This window comes from Grus americana, chromosome 8 (assembly GCF_028858705.1).
Source record: "Grus americana isolate bGruAme1 chromosome 8, bGruAme1.mat, whole genome shotgun sequence".
Lineage (NCBI taxonomy): Eukaryota > Metazoa > Chordata > Aves > Gruiformes > Gruidae > Grus > Grus americana.
This window is the reverse complement of record NC_072859.1, coordinates 3,197,141-3,213,042: the sequence shown is the minus strand read 5'-3', so window position 1 is coordinate 3,213,042 and position 15,902 is coordinate 3,197,141. Positions and strand designations below refer to the sequence as shown.

At 40.3% G+C, this 15,902-nt stretch overlaps 1 protein-coding gene across 4 annotated transcripts in view; it reads left to right on the top strand.

The window, feature by feature from the left end:
* Positions 1 to 15,902, top strand: part of PLA2G4A (phospholipase A2 group IVA) — a 114,487-nt gene that overhangs the window by 8,581 nt on the left and 90,004 nt on the right. The window contains exon 1 of one of the 4 annotated variants that reach the window (XM_054834127.1): positions 4,379 to 5,296. The exons of 2 other annotated variants lie outside the window; for them this stretch is intronic. The gene's annotated coding sequence lies outside the window, so the exon portion shown is untranslated. Of the gene's footprint in view, positions 1 to 4,378; positions 5,297 to 10,319; positions 10,713 to 15,902 lie in introns of those variants that run through there. One more of the 4 variants, XM_054834131.1, reaches the window with a different exon arrangement.

Genomic DNA, 15,902 nt, shown 5'->3' with positions numbered 1-15,902 from the left:
CTCACTTTGAACTTCTCATTTCATGCAGCCATTTTTAACCATCTTTTTAAACTACCAGTGTCTGAGGTTAATACCAGGATCAGTCCTGATTTTGGGATGGAGTCCTCAGCCCTGAGCTCTAATCCCAGTTGTGCCCAAGGTCAGGCAATCATGAACAGGAGCACCGCTAGGAAAGCTACAGAATATATCTTTATCTTTAAATATAGAGAACTCTGCCATATCCATATTCTTATCCAGGTCTGAAAGGGTATTCCACATTTGGATAATTTTTGTTTTAAATAATGCTTTTTCCTTTTTTTTTTTTTTAAACAATGCTTTTTTCTTGCATTAAAAAAAAAATTACACAAAAGTACACAAAAGCACCTTGTTTTGACAAGAGCCAAAAGTATTTTAGTCCAGCCTGGCATACAGACTACTCCCCCCTCTGCTCATTTCATGCATCTGTCGTAGGTTAGACATGGGGCTCCTAGAGAATTTTTTGTGAGTATGGCTTATGTTTTTTCAGTTATTTGAATCGATGCTGAAAGACAACAGGCAGTTAGGAAAACATGAGGAACAGAAGCTGGGCAGACAGATTTGGAAGGAAGCTTGCTGTTATTTTGTGTCCAAGAGCACATCTAGAGCATGAGAGCCATCATGGTATGGTAGTGCTGCATGGTTTTTCACATGTGAGATGAACTGTGGCCAAAGAGCTTCCAAACTGACTTTCATGGATTCATGTAAGGACCCACATAAAGCATTTCATTATGTCTTGCGCTGGATGGAGGATTTGAGGGATTCCTCTTGTGCTCACAAAGGTTATGGAAGAAGAAGCTGCCAGTATATTTGGTGTTAATTGTGCCTGATTCATTTGATGGATTTCATTGGCCAAGAGCCAATTTATTTGCTGAATTAAATATCATCTCCCAAGTAACTCTCTGTTCCTGCTAATTTGAGAACATGAGTTATCATTTTGTTGACCTCTATACAAAAAGGAGTAGATATCCAAAATCTCCTTATCTCTCTCCTTCTAGCTTGTACCCTCATCTCCTTCCAGTGAGAAAAAAACTGAAAATGCCTATTTTGAGAGTTAATATACCTGCTGGGTATCGAAGCTAAGGGGGAAACAAACTTTATTTTGCTAACATTAAGGTAAATGACACTAACATAAATAAATGTTTTGTTTAGTTACTGCATAAAGTACCATTGGGCAAATTACAAATTTGAATTGACGTGCAAATTGCACAGGGAATTCATCCTAAAATAATCCATACAAATTTTGCGATAATGATAGCCACCGTTATTGTTCTTTGAATTCACACCACCTCCTTTTGTCCATATGACGTGACATGGCATGGGAGTTGTGTGAGAGAGGATTATTTGCCTTCTCTAGTTACAAGAACTGTTCAGTTCACAGAGGTCATAAACCGCACCTCTTGAAAAGCTTGGGGATTATGGTGAGCTGCAAGCTCTGCAACACCAGGTTATTCCTGTGTAGCTGGGATAATGTCTTCGGTTCAGAGACTGGACTTGCTAAATAATGGGCATGGCGAGTTGATCATTTTTGGCTTGCTGTTGTTCTTTTGTCTGTTTGACAGCCCAGAGAATAAGGGTGAAAACTTAGCAAGACCGAAAATGATCATCTGTGTGTAGGTTCTCCTCCTGTTGTCTTCCCACTTCCTTTTCAAAAAGGACAAATACTGTTTTTCAAAATATTTGCTGACTCAAAACGCACAGCAGGTTGCTCTCAGTTGGCTGTGTACACATATATCATAGAATCATAGAATGGTTTGGGTTGGAAGGGACCTTAGAGATCATCTAGTTCCAACCCCCCTGCTGTGGGCAGGGACACCCTCCACTAGCCCAGGTTGCCCAAAGCCCCATCCAACCTGGCCTTGAACACTGCCAGGGAGCCAGGGGCAGCCACAGCTTCTCTGGGCAACCTGTGCCAGGGCCTCAGCACCCTCACAGGGAAGAATTTCTGCCTCACACCTCATCTAAATCTCCCCTCCTGCAGCTTCAGGCCATTCCCCTTGTCCTGTCACTGCACTCCCTGGTAAACAGTCCCTCACCAGCTTTCCTGTAGGCCCCTTCAGAAACTGGAAGGTGCTCTAAGGTCTCCCTGGAGCCTTCTCTTCTCCAGGCTGAACAACCCCAACTCTCTCAGCCTGTCCTCATAACAGAGGTGCTCCAGCCCTCTGATCAGCTTCGTGGCCTCCTCTGGACTCGCTCCAACAGCTCCATGTCTCTCCTGTACTGGGGCCCCCAGAGCTGGATGCAGTACTGCAGGTGGGGTCTCACCAGAGCGGAGTAGAGGGGCAGGATCACCTCCCTCGACCTGCTATGATTCAGGTCCCTTTTTGCTGAAGTTCCTGGGAGCGTACAAGCCATGGATTGCAACGTACATAAGTGCCTTCTTCGATCTCCTCTCTCTGGTTCTGACCCCAACATTTTCCTTGCCACGTTTCAAGGTTTTTTTATGTTTTATGAACTCAACTAGATAAATATACATGATAAAGTATATCTAAACACAGGAAATTAAAAGTAATTGTAAAAAAAAGTAACAGAAATAATATCAAACAAATTAACATTTTTGGGAGAGGACACAAAGTTTATCCACACAACTGAGCTCCCAAAGAGATTTCTGATCTTCTTACCAGGGAATATAGTTAGAGAGGGCTAATTTGAGTAGGGTCAAACTACATGCATGTCGTCGCAGTCCACCCAAGTATCCCTGCATGAACTAGTGCAGCGTAATTTAAACTGAGATAGCCTTTTACATTTTTCATACTCGTTTTAGATGTAAGTAAAAATGCGATGGTTTTCCTTGGGCATACTTGCTCTTTTAGACAATGAGGATATTTGATGAAGGATCAGGTGTGGATAGCTAGGGATCCACTGCACAGGTATGATTTGTACACACGCTCGGTTGCATCCAGCATTTCGTATTTCTGCATACGCTCTTATAAATATGTGCTTGAGTTTAAAAATGTGAACACCTAGGCTAGGGTGTTCTTCTTCTGGGCAGGGACACTCTTCTGAGTTCCTACAGAATTTAACACAGATGGATTGCAGCATCAGTGAGAGTCCCTGCTGTTATAAATTGCAAATAATCTCCCTAACGAGATGGATTGAAGGTTTATGATGGTAAACACCAGACATGAGGTGTGACTGATGCTCATTGGATTGGCCCTCTTTATACATTTTCAATTAAGATAAATTTTCATGCATGCTGAGAAGGAATCTGCAAAAATAACTGTAATTAGAGAAAATTTTTGGGGAAGTGCTCAAATAGTCCAAATTTAAAATGTGGATGAATACTGTGCCTGATATATGGCTGCTGTATCTCTACCTTTGACAAGTGTAGGAGTGATTTAATGACTTGGCTTTCTGCCTGATGTGGGGTATTTGTTTTCTAACAGCAGCACTAGGTGGCACACAAGGTCAGGTCAGAGCACCTCATTTTGGGAGTTGGGGTTTACCCGCTCCCCCAGATCACCACCTGAAATGTGGTTCACACGCCAAGGCCTCTTGCCATCTATTTCTGCTCATTGTGAAATCCCAGAGACACTGAAGCTATTCCTGACAACAGCTGCGTTTATGTGCAATAGCTACTTGCCACGTGTGGATGTATTGTGCCGCCTTCCTACGAGCACAGTTAATTCTACTCAGACCCTAAAATGAAAAATCACCTGAGAGTAAAGTGCACATAACCGACAAAAAGCAGCCTCAATGTGAAAGTTCATCCATTGTTACTTCTCATAACTTAGAAGTGGAGGGTTGTGGTCTGTGGGGTTGCTTGGATGCTGTGTGGTTCTTGCTGAGAGAGACATCTGCACAGTTCTGTGAATTCCTGCTGCAACCAGGTCTGTGCAATCAAGGTGAGATCCTGGTGGCAAAGAGCATCAGTGGGGGACTAGAGCTTAACACTGCCACTGCATTGGAAGCCGTTTTCTGGTTGTCTTCCTGTACCTTAGCTTACTAGTATCAGTTTTGTAGCGTACTGGAAAATAAATGGACTTCTACATTTCTGTCAAGTAGCTGGTTTAGCTATAAAGACTTCTTTTTGGCCTCACCAGCTTTGTGCAGATGAGTTTATCTTTGGTTTAGAATGGTTGGTGCTGAGAAACTTGCAAAGAAACTCCCTAAAAACCCCACCTGAGTGCAAAAGGGTGATCAGCGTGCATCCGACCACTGCTGGCCGAATGTACTGAGAGCTCCATGTGCTTCAGCGCTCAGGAACAACAGGATGGACCTGAAGAGGTGAAAAGCCAAAGTTTGCAGTTGCCTTGGTTACTCAGGTCAGTTGAATCTAAAGCTGAATGTAAAGTTGCAAGGGGATTTCTGATTGCTGAGAGTCTTGGCCAAACCTGGTGTGTGAAATTCCAAGTAGTGTGTCTAGGGAGAAACTGTCATAACTGTACTTAGTGGTGGATCCTGGAGCAGCTCCCCCTGAGGAAGACACTGTGGAGCTCCCATACTCTGAAGCCACGGGAAGAATTCGAGAATGTTTCTCGACCTAATGTAAGTTCCCTACATATGAAAGTATTGTACTGGCATTTGTTTAGGTACATCTGTGCTCAGCCCCAGCTTGATGGTTTTTCAGACATGACTCCGCATGACGTCCCTCCTTCCAGGATGACTCTGTTTGCTTACCCATGTGCTCTCTGCTGCTTGACATGCTGTTGACTAGGACCTCTGTTTTTGCAGTTCTGGCTCAGAGCCAGCATATTTCCATCTGAAGCTTCATGATCCTGGTATTGATACCTATCTACTTATGTGTGTCTCACTTCTAGCAAAGGTTTTAGGTGTATCTTGTAGCTCTTTTAGAGAAAAACACAGTGCAGCGGCATTTACGTCTCACGCATGTGCTTGTCACTATCCGAAAGATCTTACTTCCCCAGTCCTTCAGGCAAACGGAGGCAAAGGAGTGGCTGAGCAGGGTCACAGTGAGGAAGCTATCAGGCATCAAGACAAGTTGGCAGATAAATCATCCGAGACAAGAGCAAAGGATTAAAGCCAATAACTAGTCAAGCCATCTTTCCATGTGGTGAAGAGCTGGACGGGACTGTGCCCTGGGGAATTACTGAAGAATTGCAGTCTTTGCTGAACATTAGCAGGATGAAAATTAAATCCAGAACAAGGATTCAGAGAATGATGAGTCAGCTGACGGGGACATTTTTGTTACACAGAAGAGCGTCTGGCTGCCAGAGTGATGAGCACCCCGATGGAAAGGCATCGTTCTTAATCTTCTAGCTTCATTAACAACAATTTGTTAAACCTGAGCAGGTCCAGTTGTAGGAGAAAACCTCAGCTGGTAAGTATTTCTCTTTTGGTTTCCTTTATCTTGGTTCTGAGTAATTGATATTATACACTACGATGCAGATTGTGTTTGCCTTGTGTTTTGTGCGTGTAACTGGTTCATACTATACTGGACAGACGTACTTACATAGATACAGAGTGTGTGTGTACACATATGTGGCACATCCAGCCACATAAACACATGTTTACAGGATTTTCCGAGAGTCCAGAGTGAAAAAATAATTTGGTGTGTCTGAAACTCTAGACCTAATTCCAATCTGGCTAAGAAATCTATAGTATTTAGTTTCTGAAAGGTCTGGCTGTAGATAGAATTTTAGATAAAATGTAGATAAAATCTTTAAATTAACCATTTTTAGAACTTAATGGTCATCTCCATTTAGATGTAGATTATCTCAAGCTAATAAACCAAGTGATTCACATGGATGCAGAGGCTTTGCGTGGTGCTGATGGTTTCAGAGTGTCACCGTGCTCTGTGGATCCTATTTGCACCAGGGGCTCGTTGCACTCAAAGGTGGTAAAATTAATGACGACAGATCTATTTCCTGGCCTTCCTTCTCATCCTTTCCTCCTGCATTTCCATCCAGTCACTTCAGTCTGTGGCTCAGAAAGTGGCACAGAAGTTCAAGACTATATGTGTGTGCAGTAGGCAGCATAATCTGAGGCATTGCATAACGGCAATAAAAACACCCAGAGCTGTTCTGGCATTGTCAAAGTTGGCATCAAAGAGAAACAGTGTGCTTTGCTAGAACAAACAGTTCCCTATTAAGACACAGTGCAAACACAGGGATGTCGTCCTTGAGAGTCTTTTAATTCTGTAGAGCTTTTACCTCTGTGCTAAATTTAAATTGGAAGTATAATTTCCATTTAATTATTAGGAAAGGAGCAGTTAGGTTTTTCTAACTAATCTCTCCTTGCTAATATCCCTCTGTGTCTGCAGGACTACTTGCTATTTTCTCTCTGAGTGATTACACTTGCCTGGCAGATGAATAAAATGTACTATGTATGTAAAAAAAATCTACTGATAACGGGTATTCCTAGCATGAAATAAGGGTGCTGTGTGGGGAGTAGGAGTTAGTTATTTTTACTCAAGCTTCTCCTAAGCCTCAGTAAGCACGTCAGGAAGAATGGGTTCACTTAGGCAACCATTGTTTTCTGACAAGAAAAGCAAGGACTATTAACCTGGATTTATAAACCGTGTTGAGTTTTAACTGTAACAATTGCAAGCCTCAGATTCTTACTTGCTTCTTAGAAACAGTTAAACATCTTGGTATTTCTACACTGAAGAATAAAAATTTCAAAAGAAAAATGTGTAGGGCAAAAGGGTCTGCATCTGAGACATATTTTTAGGACTTAAAAGGTGAATCAAACTTTGAAAACTTCAGCCATTGTTTGGTTCAAGCTTGGGTTAAAAATGCCACTTTAGACCCAGGCACAGTAATCCGCCCCTCCAAAATTCTAGCATTCCTTCTTAAGTGAGCTTTACAAAACTAGTGGCTGAAGAGGTGACAGCATATTATAAAGCAAAGTTTAAGTAAAATATTGTCAAAAGAAATAAAAATGAAATCCTGCCATCTCAAGTACAAAAATTCTTGAAATTTCCAGTAGACCGATAATGGGTTCATGAACAGTAAGTCAAAGATAATGAACGATAATGGTTTACTTACAGAAGTAAATACCCAGTCAGTTGTTATTAATAAGTTAGTTAATCATCTCAAAGTGAATACGAATGAAATTTTGGACATTTGGAAAAAAAAAAAGTAATGATTAAACTACATTGATGAGGATTATGATTATTTTTAAACTGAGAAACTGATTGCTGGTGGTGGCTTCATTAAGACAATATTGTATATTCTTTTGAATTTATGGTAATTCAAAAAAAGCCATAAACATGAAATATATAGTAATACTACATTTTGTTTTTCTTCTACTGTTGGTTTTAAGCTTCAAATGGACGAAGGGCTACAGAGGTCTGTATATGGAGAAGCCTGAAATGACACTAAATGGCAGGAGGTTGTGAGGACAGGAAGGCACAGAAGTAAACATGCAGTAACGAATAGCTGAAGAAATCAGGACAAAACCACACAAAATGAAATTCAGGATGGGAACTGCAAAGATTTGCAACCAAAAGAAAATAATCTGAAAAGTATAGAGAGTAAAAGAGAGAAATAGAGAAAGAATTATGCCATTGGAATTCTGATATAAGAATTCACAGCAAGTTTGTCACAAATCCCCAAACAACCCAGTATGATTTTGAGGTTGGTCCCATTACGTGGGATGTAGTAATTTTTAGTGCACTTAGACCTAGATCACGGCATTCCCTTCTGAGCAGAAGACAGCTGGAAGGAGTTCAGAGCGGACCCAGGAATAAAAAAGGTAATTGGCTGGAAGGTTTGGGTTATGAGAGCATATAAAGTAGGTAAATATACCGCATAACTTGGCTAAATGACAACTCACTGGACAGCTGACTATCTATGGACATTGGAAGGGTATATACGGGAGGATGAAAGAAGAGTTTCAGGTGTTTTTAAAAATAGCAGGCAAAGTAATGGAGGAAACATTCATCTGGATGAAGGGGAGGGGATCCTTTAATGATGTCTTGCAGGCCGTCACATTGTCTTTCTGGGAAGTGCTGGAAAATTATGAGGGTGCTGAGCAGCACGAGGATTGGGGAGGAGGTGGCCTGGTAGTGAGAAGCAAAGCAGGCACAAACGAGGCAGGAGAGGAGGAGGAAAAGAAATGTCCTGCTGTCTCCTCTTCCCAGCCATGCTTGGCCGGTCCTCCCATTCCTGCGCTGGAACGGACTTCTGGAGGACAACCGTTCTGCTGAGCAGCGGTGGTTTCATCTACTAGAGCCTTTCCAGCTCCAGCTTATTTGAACATTGTATCTCAGCAACTGGGAATTCATTCAGTCCAGCTTAGAACATACATTCCATATGAATGACAGCAGAATTTTAGTTAGCATCCCACGTTAATTGCCTTTTTCAAGTGATTGGTAGCCAGGAGCTCTGATGTTAAGACAACCTGAATTCAAAGTTGGCCTGGGACCAGCGGGGATGCATGCCCATCCAGAGGAGTCAGAGCAAGAAATGCCCCTTGCCTGCAGTGACACCAACTAATTGGTAGTCATTTTGGAAATATTAATATTCCGGGTCTATTCTTTAGTGCTATGTTCCTAGTGGGCTAACAGAAAAGAAATCAGAAGGCTCGAGAACAGAACTGGAAAGATGGTGTATGAGTGGAAAAGGCAGAAGGATTTGTTTGGCGACCTTTACCCATTGGTAGTGTTATAATAAATTCTAAGGAAATACACCTAGGAAATTGGTTGTTCGAAACAAATAATAGCCTGAAAGAGCAGTTTTCAGCCTTAGGCAAAGCTTAAGACCAAAGACGTAGCAAATTAATCATTAACCACAATAATGATTTGTTTTCAACAGTTTATTATAAGAAAAGCAGTGTTTTAATGTCATGTCTGAGAATTATTACTCAAGCTTTGGAAATTTCTCCTGGTTAGGCTTAGGATGGTTTACATGTACAGAATGGAGAAAGGACTTTGTCTTGAAAAAAGGAATGTGTGAACACGAGAATTAATTCCCCTGAGGGAAATGCAAGATCCCATAGGATTTTGAACGAGTGTAGAAGGTGGCCATCTATGACCCGTTTCAGACCAGCCTTTATGAATACAATTAAAGTAAAGCATATGCTTAAATTTCTTTGACGTCAGTGGGACTTCAAGAGGGCTTAAGTGATGTCCTGATTAGAGAAGCTTCCATCACCTCATGTTTCTGCTGATTTAAAACTGGACTGGAGCAGAAGTCCTTAAAGCCTATGTGCCCTTTTATGTGGTATTAAAGTTCCACTGGTGAATATGTGCACAGAAGAATAAAAATGCAGTGACAAAGCGTATTCAGAACAGGGCTAGCTGGATTATTTATTGCAAAATTTTTTATATAGCTTTTGCACAATTCTCTACACAGGAAGCTTCATTTGGGGAAAGATGTTTCATTAAGGGAGAGAGAGCAGGGACGATTTTTACACTCATTGAATTGGATGTTGTCCTGCCACATGAGAAGGGAGAGTAGAGGTAGCCAGCAAGGAAACAAGATATTTATTCTGATAAGCGTGATGCTGGAATAAGCTCTGTGTTCTTGGCATCAAATTAGAGGGAATACTGATGTAAACTGTGCTGAACTTGCTGTGAAATCCGGTTTGCTGTTGAGCAAGAAGAGTTCTGCTTGCTGAGATTTGAGTATTGACAGTGCTTGCTGAAGGCTGGTAATGATTTATGTTACTTCTGTAGTTTAAAAAAAGCAAGCAGAACAAAAGAAGAAGGGTTGGGGTCTGGAAGCCCAGAAGTGAAGAGTGCAACTGCAGCTGAGGTACCTGGTCTCTACTCAGTGCTGTTTTCACAAGTGCTGCTGTGCAGAACTCCACCAAATAAAAGGAAGAATGAAGAAAAGATAAATTCTGGAAATGTCTCAAGCATAAGAACTGCTTTGTTCTCTTTTATTTTCTACTTCTTTACTCTTTCTAATAACTTACATCCTTGAGTTCGTTGTTGCCATAATAATTCCCCACTGGGGTCTTTCTGAAAGTACCAATATCTATCGGTTTTCTTATATATTTCATTCACTTGACTGCTCCTCCAAGTATCCTGACACAAGACTATGCCCTTCTGCCAGTAATGGGCTGGTTTCTCTTAGTGAAACCTTCCACTATCACATAGTAACAAAAATATAGTTTATACTTCAATCTGTAATTATTTTTTCTTCAGCTGTTTAACTTGGCAACTTGGCAGGAGTAAGCCCTGTTGTAGCGATGGTAAATACAGTTATGTCCCTTAAGAGAATTTAATTTGGGCATAGCCAGGAATGTGAAGAAGCATAATCATTGCGGACAAAGCTGTTGCGCCCATTTAGTCATTATTAAAAGGGATTATGCTCTATCCAATAATAATAACATCCTCTACTAATTCGAGTATAAGGTTTGTTTTACTTGGCAAATCAGTGGAAATTCTTTTCCAGTAGATAGCGATACTCGTGAGGGGTAGATAGATTAAGCTTGAAGCTAAAGGGTGTTTCAAAAATTGCAACACTATCCTCTGATGTATTTAGGCTGTATTTACTGAAATGGGTGCTTTTCCAGGGAAGCAAGCTATTTTTCTGGTCTTCTGCAATCTGATTTTTGGTTATCCCCCAAGGCAAGAGGAAAGGCTTCCAGTTTAAAGGAAGGATTATGGAGGGAGGCCCACTGCCTAGTGGGGAGGAAGCCGCCACATTCGATGAGATGGTCGCACCTTCGTTCACTGCCGCCCTGTTAGTGTTGGTCAGTAGTGTACGCTGGAGAAAAGAAACTGGTCAAATATCCTTTCCAGCATTCAGCAAGCAGTGGTTTAAGAACTTACCGATGCTGAGGTAATGCCTGTAACATTGCATGTAATGGCTGCGCGTGGACATTTCATGCATTTCTCTAATCTCTGAGTTCAGATAGTGTTTGGACCTTTACAGTATCTTCTGGCAGGGATCTCCACAATTTTCCTATGTGACCACCTGGTTCTAGGAGGGCACAGTTCACGATTGTGAGACATAATGAGTGAGAAGCCTAAGGCACAACCCATGTTGATTTAGGAATCATCCATCACAGAGATTTTAATTCTTCACTAATTTAGCTACAACAGATGCCCCCAGATCGCTGTGTCCCAGCGCAGAGTGTGCATCTTTAGAGCTGCAGGACAGGGCTCATTGAGCTGAAAGCCTTTCTTACCTTGTACGGACTTGAGCAGCAGCACTAGGGATGCAAGACTGGGGCAAGGTTCCTGCTTTAGAGATTATCTCTAGAATTAAGATGATAACTGAAAGTTTAAGAGAATGAGGGAAGGTATAGGAAAATTACCCAGAGTATATTTGTAACTCAAAGTTGTGCAAATAGGCAAAACAAGATATTCCCAAGCCCCAGGTTCTGAGACATGAAATGCAGATATTTTTTTCTTGCTATATTGGGTTGCTCAGGTTTGTCTGTAGAATTGTAAAAAAAGTATTTCTGAATGCGTTGCGTGTTTATCACCTCTTCCATGTTGATCTCTGTGTTGGTTGCTTTGGATATTTCCAGATTTTACTTCTATTTCTTACCTTCTACTTGCAAAATTGACTGTCAGTTTGTTATTCTGAGGAGAGTGACAGATTGCTGCTGGGTGGGGTGGTGTTAGTCATGTGGTGGTCTTAACGTGTGCCAGTAATTGCTGGGAGCAGATGTCTTTAATCATTCAGAAATAAATAACACAAGTATTCATAACAGTACATATAATTAACTGCCAGGATCAATTTGATAAGTAACAGCAACTCAAAAATTCAGCTTTCAGATAGCGAGAAGTCTTCAGGTTTACTGTTATTCTGGAGTGCCTTTGACCACTTACACGATAAAGAAAGGATTTCATAATTTCTCAGCGAGAGATGTGTAAGTCTGTATAATCTCTGAGAAACAGCTGGTTCCTGATTTTGTTTTTATTTGTATATTAAGGCAAACATTTGAGACATGTTTAGCTTCCAGATGATCTATTCTTATAGCGCAAAACAAAAACAAAGCCTGAAAAAAATACAATTTTCTCATTCTGCAAATGTGAAAATTGTTCACTTCTGAGAGTATTGTGCAAATTTGGACTGAAATCTTCCGAAGCTTTAAAAATTGCAAGTTGAAAGATTGTTCCATACAAGACTTATTAGGTGCTTGGTAGCAGATAGCGTTTGTACACTGAGGTTCAGCTGCTTTCAGAGTATTTTGAAAATTCAAATTCCGCCTCAGTACACCAAAATGTCTTCATTTCCTTGTAACGGGAAAGGACTGCGTGTCTGTAACTCTTACTGGTAGAACAATTTCCTATTTGAGTTTAACTTGTTTTACAGAGTGTTTCTTTGTGGTTAGGGAATATTTTTACATACTTTGCTTTTGTCCTAAGAATATAGTAGACTTAAGACATTATGGAATAAGGTTTCCTGATAGTCAAAGACTCTTGAGTGGTATCTAGGAACTTTACTGAATATTAGAACATATTAAAAAATAAAGCCACCTTTCCGCCTAGTGTAGTTTCTCATATTGGTCTTTGATGTAGGTTTTTTATGTCTGACTTAGTTTATGGACATGAGGCAAACCAAGTAACATTAAGGAGAATGAAGACAAAATAACCTGAAGAGATTAAAGCAGAATATATCAGCAGAAGATGAAATACTCGGCAAACACATTTCTCAAGAGCTTCTTCATGTCAGTCTGTCATACCTGGATTCCTGGGCAGTGAGCACTCCCTGGAGAATTCTCTGCTCTCTAGCAGCAGGCAGCACTCTGGAAATAGCACCTGAGATTTTTGCTACTCCTAGGCTTCCATTTTAATTTCTGATATGGATGTTGAGTCTTGTGGTGACAGCAGAGCTCAGACTGATTTTAGCCAAAGGAGAAGCAGAAGAGTAATGGGCTTTGGGGCGGGGGGGGGGGGAATAAAAAAAAGGAATTCTTTTAGCATAGAGGATAAATTGGAAATCTGGACTTAGTAACAAAGACAGCAGAGAAGACTGGAGTTGAAATGTTCATTGAAGAGGATGCAGCTGAAAAAATGCTTAACCCTCTTATTGTCACATATTTTCATTTTCTTAACTGCCTGAGCAAATAGTTCTACTACAAACAGAATTGTATTAATCTGAATAAGACAGACATTCCTGGAGTATTTTAAATGTTTAATTGAAACAGACTTATTGACTGCAAAAGAAGAAATATTTTAAAAAAATACTTCAGAAGAAAAATTATTGCCAAAATGAGACATTGGAGATTTGTTTACAGTGGTATGTTACAGTAGTGGAAATTTTGTCATAAATAATACACAGAGAATCTTTGCCATCACAAAAAAGAAAAGGAAAAAAAAAAGGACATTGTAACAGAAATGCACTCATTTAAGAGAGGAAATATGCAAGTTACCCTTTAACTGGAGTGTTGCCTTTGAAGAACCTGAATGAAGTATGCAGAAAACCAGTGACCCGTGATGTTAATAATAGTGTGTCAAGAGTATGTTTATTATGCAGTAATTCTCAAAAGGGCAAACAAGGTTGTCCAAACACTACCTTCAGTTTTTTAACAGAAATATTTTATCTCCTGATGAGTGTTTCTCAAAGATAAACTATGGGTTCCTTTCATTTTTCTTCCGATACCTGTGTGAGTTCTTTGCAGAAAACATTGTTTGCCTGATTGAAGCCTTAGCCCTCTCCAGGACTGTACACTCATCACAGCGAGTGTTCAAGCTGCTCCATACTGTCAGTGTTGGAAACTTATTTATAAAAATTCCGTATTTATTCTGTTTGAAACGTGCAGTTTGTCCATAAGGCTCTTCGCACACGAAACACTTCCAAAAATAAAGTAGTGAGTCCTGCAAATTCTTATTCCCAAGAGTAGTAGCATTCTCTTTATTTGAACAGCGTCCATGAATAAAGGTTTGTCAGAAGGAACATGACTGTAAAGGATGAGACATGACCAAGTCCCAGAATGCCCTGTATTCATATTCTTGTTATTGCTGTGATAAAGAGGACAGTCCCAGTGTGTACGTCTCTGCTTTTCACCGACGTGGCCTTCCACACTTTGCTTTGAATACTTTGAACCACTCTTCTGTTTAGTAGTAGGGTTGACTTAAGTTCTTTTGATTCCTGGGGTGATGCAGTTTTTTCAGATCACAGAGTCTTCACTAGTTACTGATTTTTACTTTGAATTTCAAACTGAAATGTATTTCATATAGTTTTCTGTTTACACTGTCTTTTTCTATTCCTTTAGATGCTGCAAGGTGCACTCAAGGATGGTAGGAAATTGTAGGAGATCTAAATAAATTTACTGCATCCTTCCTCCACAGAGCAGAAGTCAATGAGATTCCCACAGTGGACCCATTCTTCATGGGATGGGGTTAGAGGGAGAGTTTTAGTAAAAGAATTTGGGGACAGATTGATAACGCAAATATAAGCATAGCTCAGGTATCAAAATTTTGAACTGCTAATTTTGATGCGTGTGGCCAGTTCCGTTTCACTGCGAGACCAGTAGCTGGTGTACTACTGATTTTTGTAACAACGGTTGTAGGGCAGAGCTGGGGCTTCTAGACCAGTGAGTTCTTACTTCTTCCCAGGTAATAATAAATTATAACTACAAATATGTGATAACAACTGTTTTTTCAAGGAGAAGTGATGCCTCACAAATCCGCTTTGAAGATGTCACCACCCTTTAGATGAAGGTGATCCAATCTGATAAACTGGGATTTTTGAAAAAGAAGGTAAAATATCCACAGTCCTCTCATGGATTAATAACTGGTTAAAAGAGGGGAAAAAGGGATAGAAGGAGTGTTCAGTTTTCATAACTGAGAGTTATAACCAGTGGAATCTCTTGCTGGAGCCTGTGCTATTTAATATATTCATTCAGGAAAAAAAAAAAGGTTTAATAGTGAAGGAACTGGCTTTGCAGCTTGCAGAATTACTCTGTATAGCTAGAACTGCAGTACCTATGCACATGCAGATCCAAATTCAGTATTACTGTTTAGGAATATCACTGTGCCTACCTCAGCAGTCAGCAAAAGGCAAGTAGGAAGTTAAAAATAGGAAGGAAGGAAATAGAAAACAAGCAAAACCATTGTTACTGTATGAACTCACAGCCCATGTTTTGAATGATGTGTTATTCTACTCAGCCCTCTTAGGAAGAACATAGATGACAGAAAATGTAAATGAAAGACCAGTGACTTACGCACCTCAAGAAAAAAAACTAAATAAACATGGATTCTTCAGCTTGGAAAAGAGGTGACAGGCAAAAGTCTGGAAGTGATCGGTGATTTGGAAAAGGTATACAGGAAATTACTTGCTGTTACTTACAACATGAAAACTCAGCTTCCAATAATGACCAACCTGATGACAAACAAACAAAAGAAAGTGTTCTATAGACTCAAATTGTGGAATTCCTAGACATAGGAAGGTACAGAGACAGAAAGTATTCCATCAAAAAAAATAGATATGATAAAAGTTATGTCCACAGACAGTGATTTGGTGCAACCCCAAGGGGAGGAAATCCCTTGTCTGCACATTGCTGTGGGGGAAAGGAGCACTTCATGCCCTTTCTGGTTCCTACGTTTTTTCCTTAAGTCCCACTACTGGTCACACTTGAAGATGATACTGGGAAAGAAGGAAGGTGGGAAATTACAGTGAGGTCAGCAGATCTTCAGAATAATGAACTCCGTACCATTCATGTTGTTTTTTGTCTATTGCTTCTTTTCGTGACTGAGTTTTGTTTAGACTGAGGCAACTTTATTTATTTCTATAATGTAAATGGTACCCCAGGGTATAATTTAATAAAATATTAGGTCCTGTACTCATCTCCTTTAGAATTAATGCTTTTAAGTGGTCCTAGTATAAATAAGATCAGCCTTCATGTATAATTATTCTAATTTGTTGAAAATTCACATGACTTTCCTGTCAAACGTGGCAAAGAAGCTGGTAATACCATGTATGAGTTCTAAATAACTTAGAACTACCTTGAAACATCAACTGCTGTGAGATTACTACAATTGACCCAGTAGTTCACGCACGGGCTGTGCGGAGCAT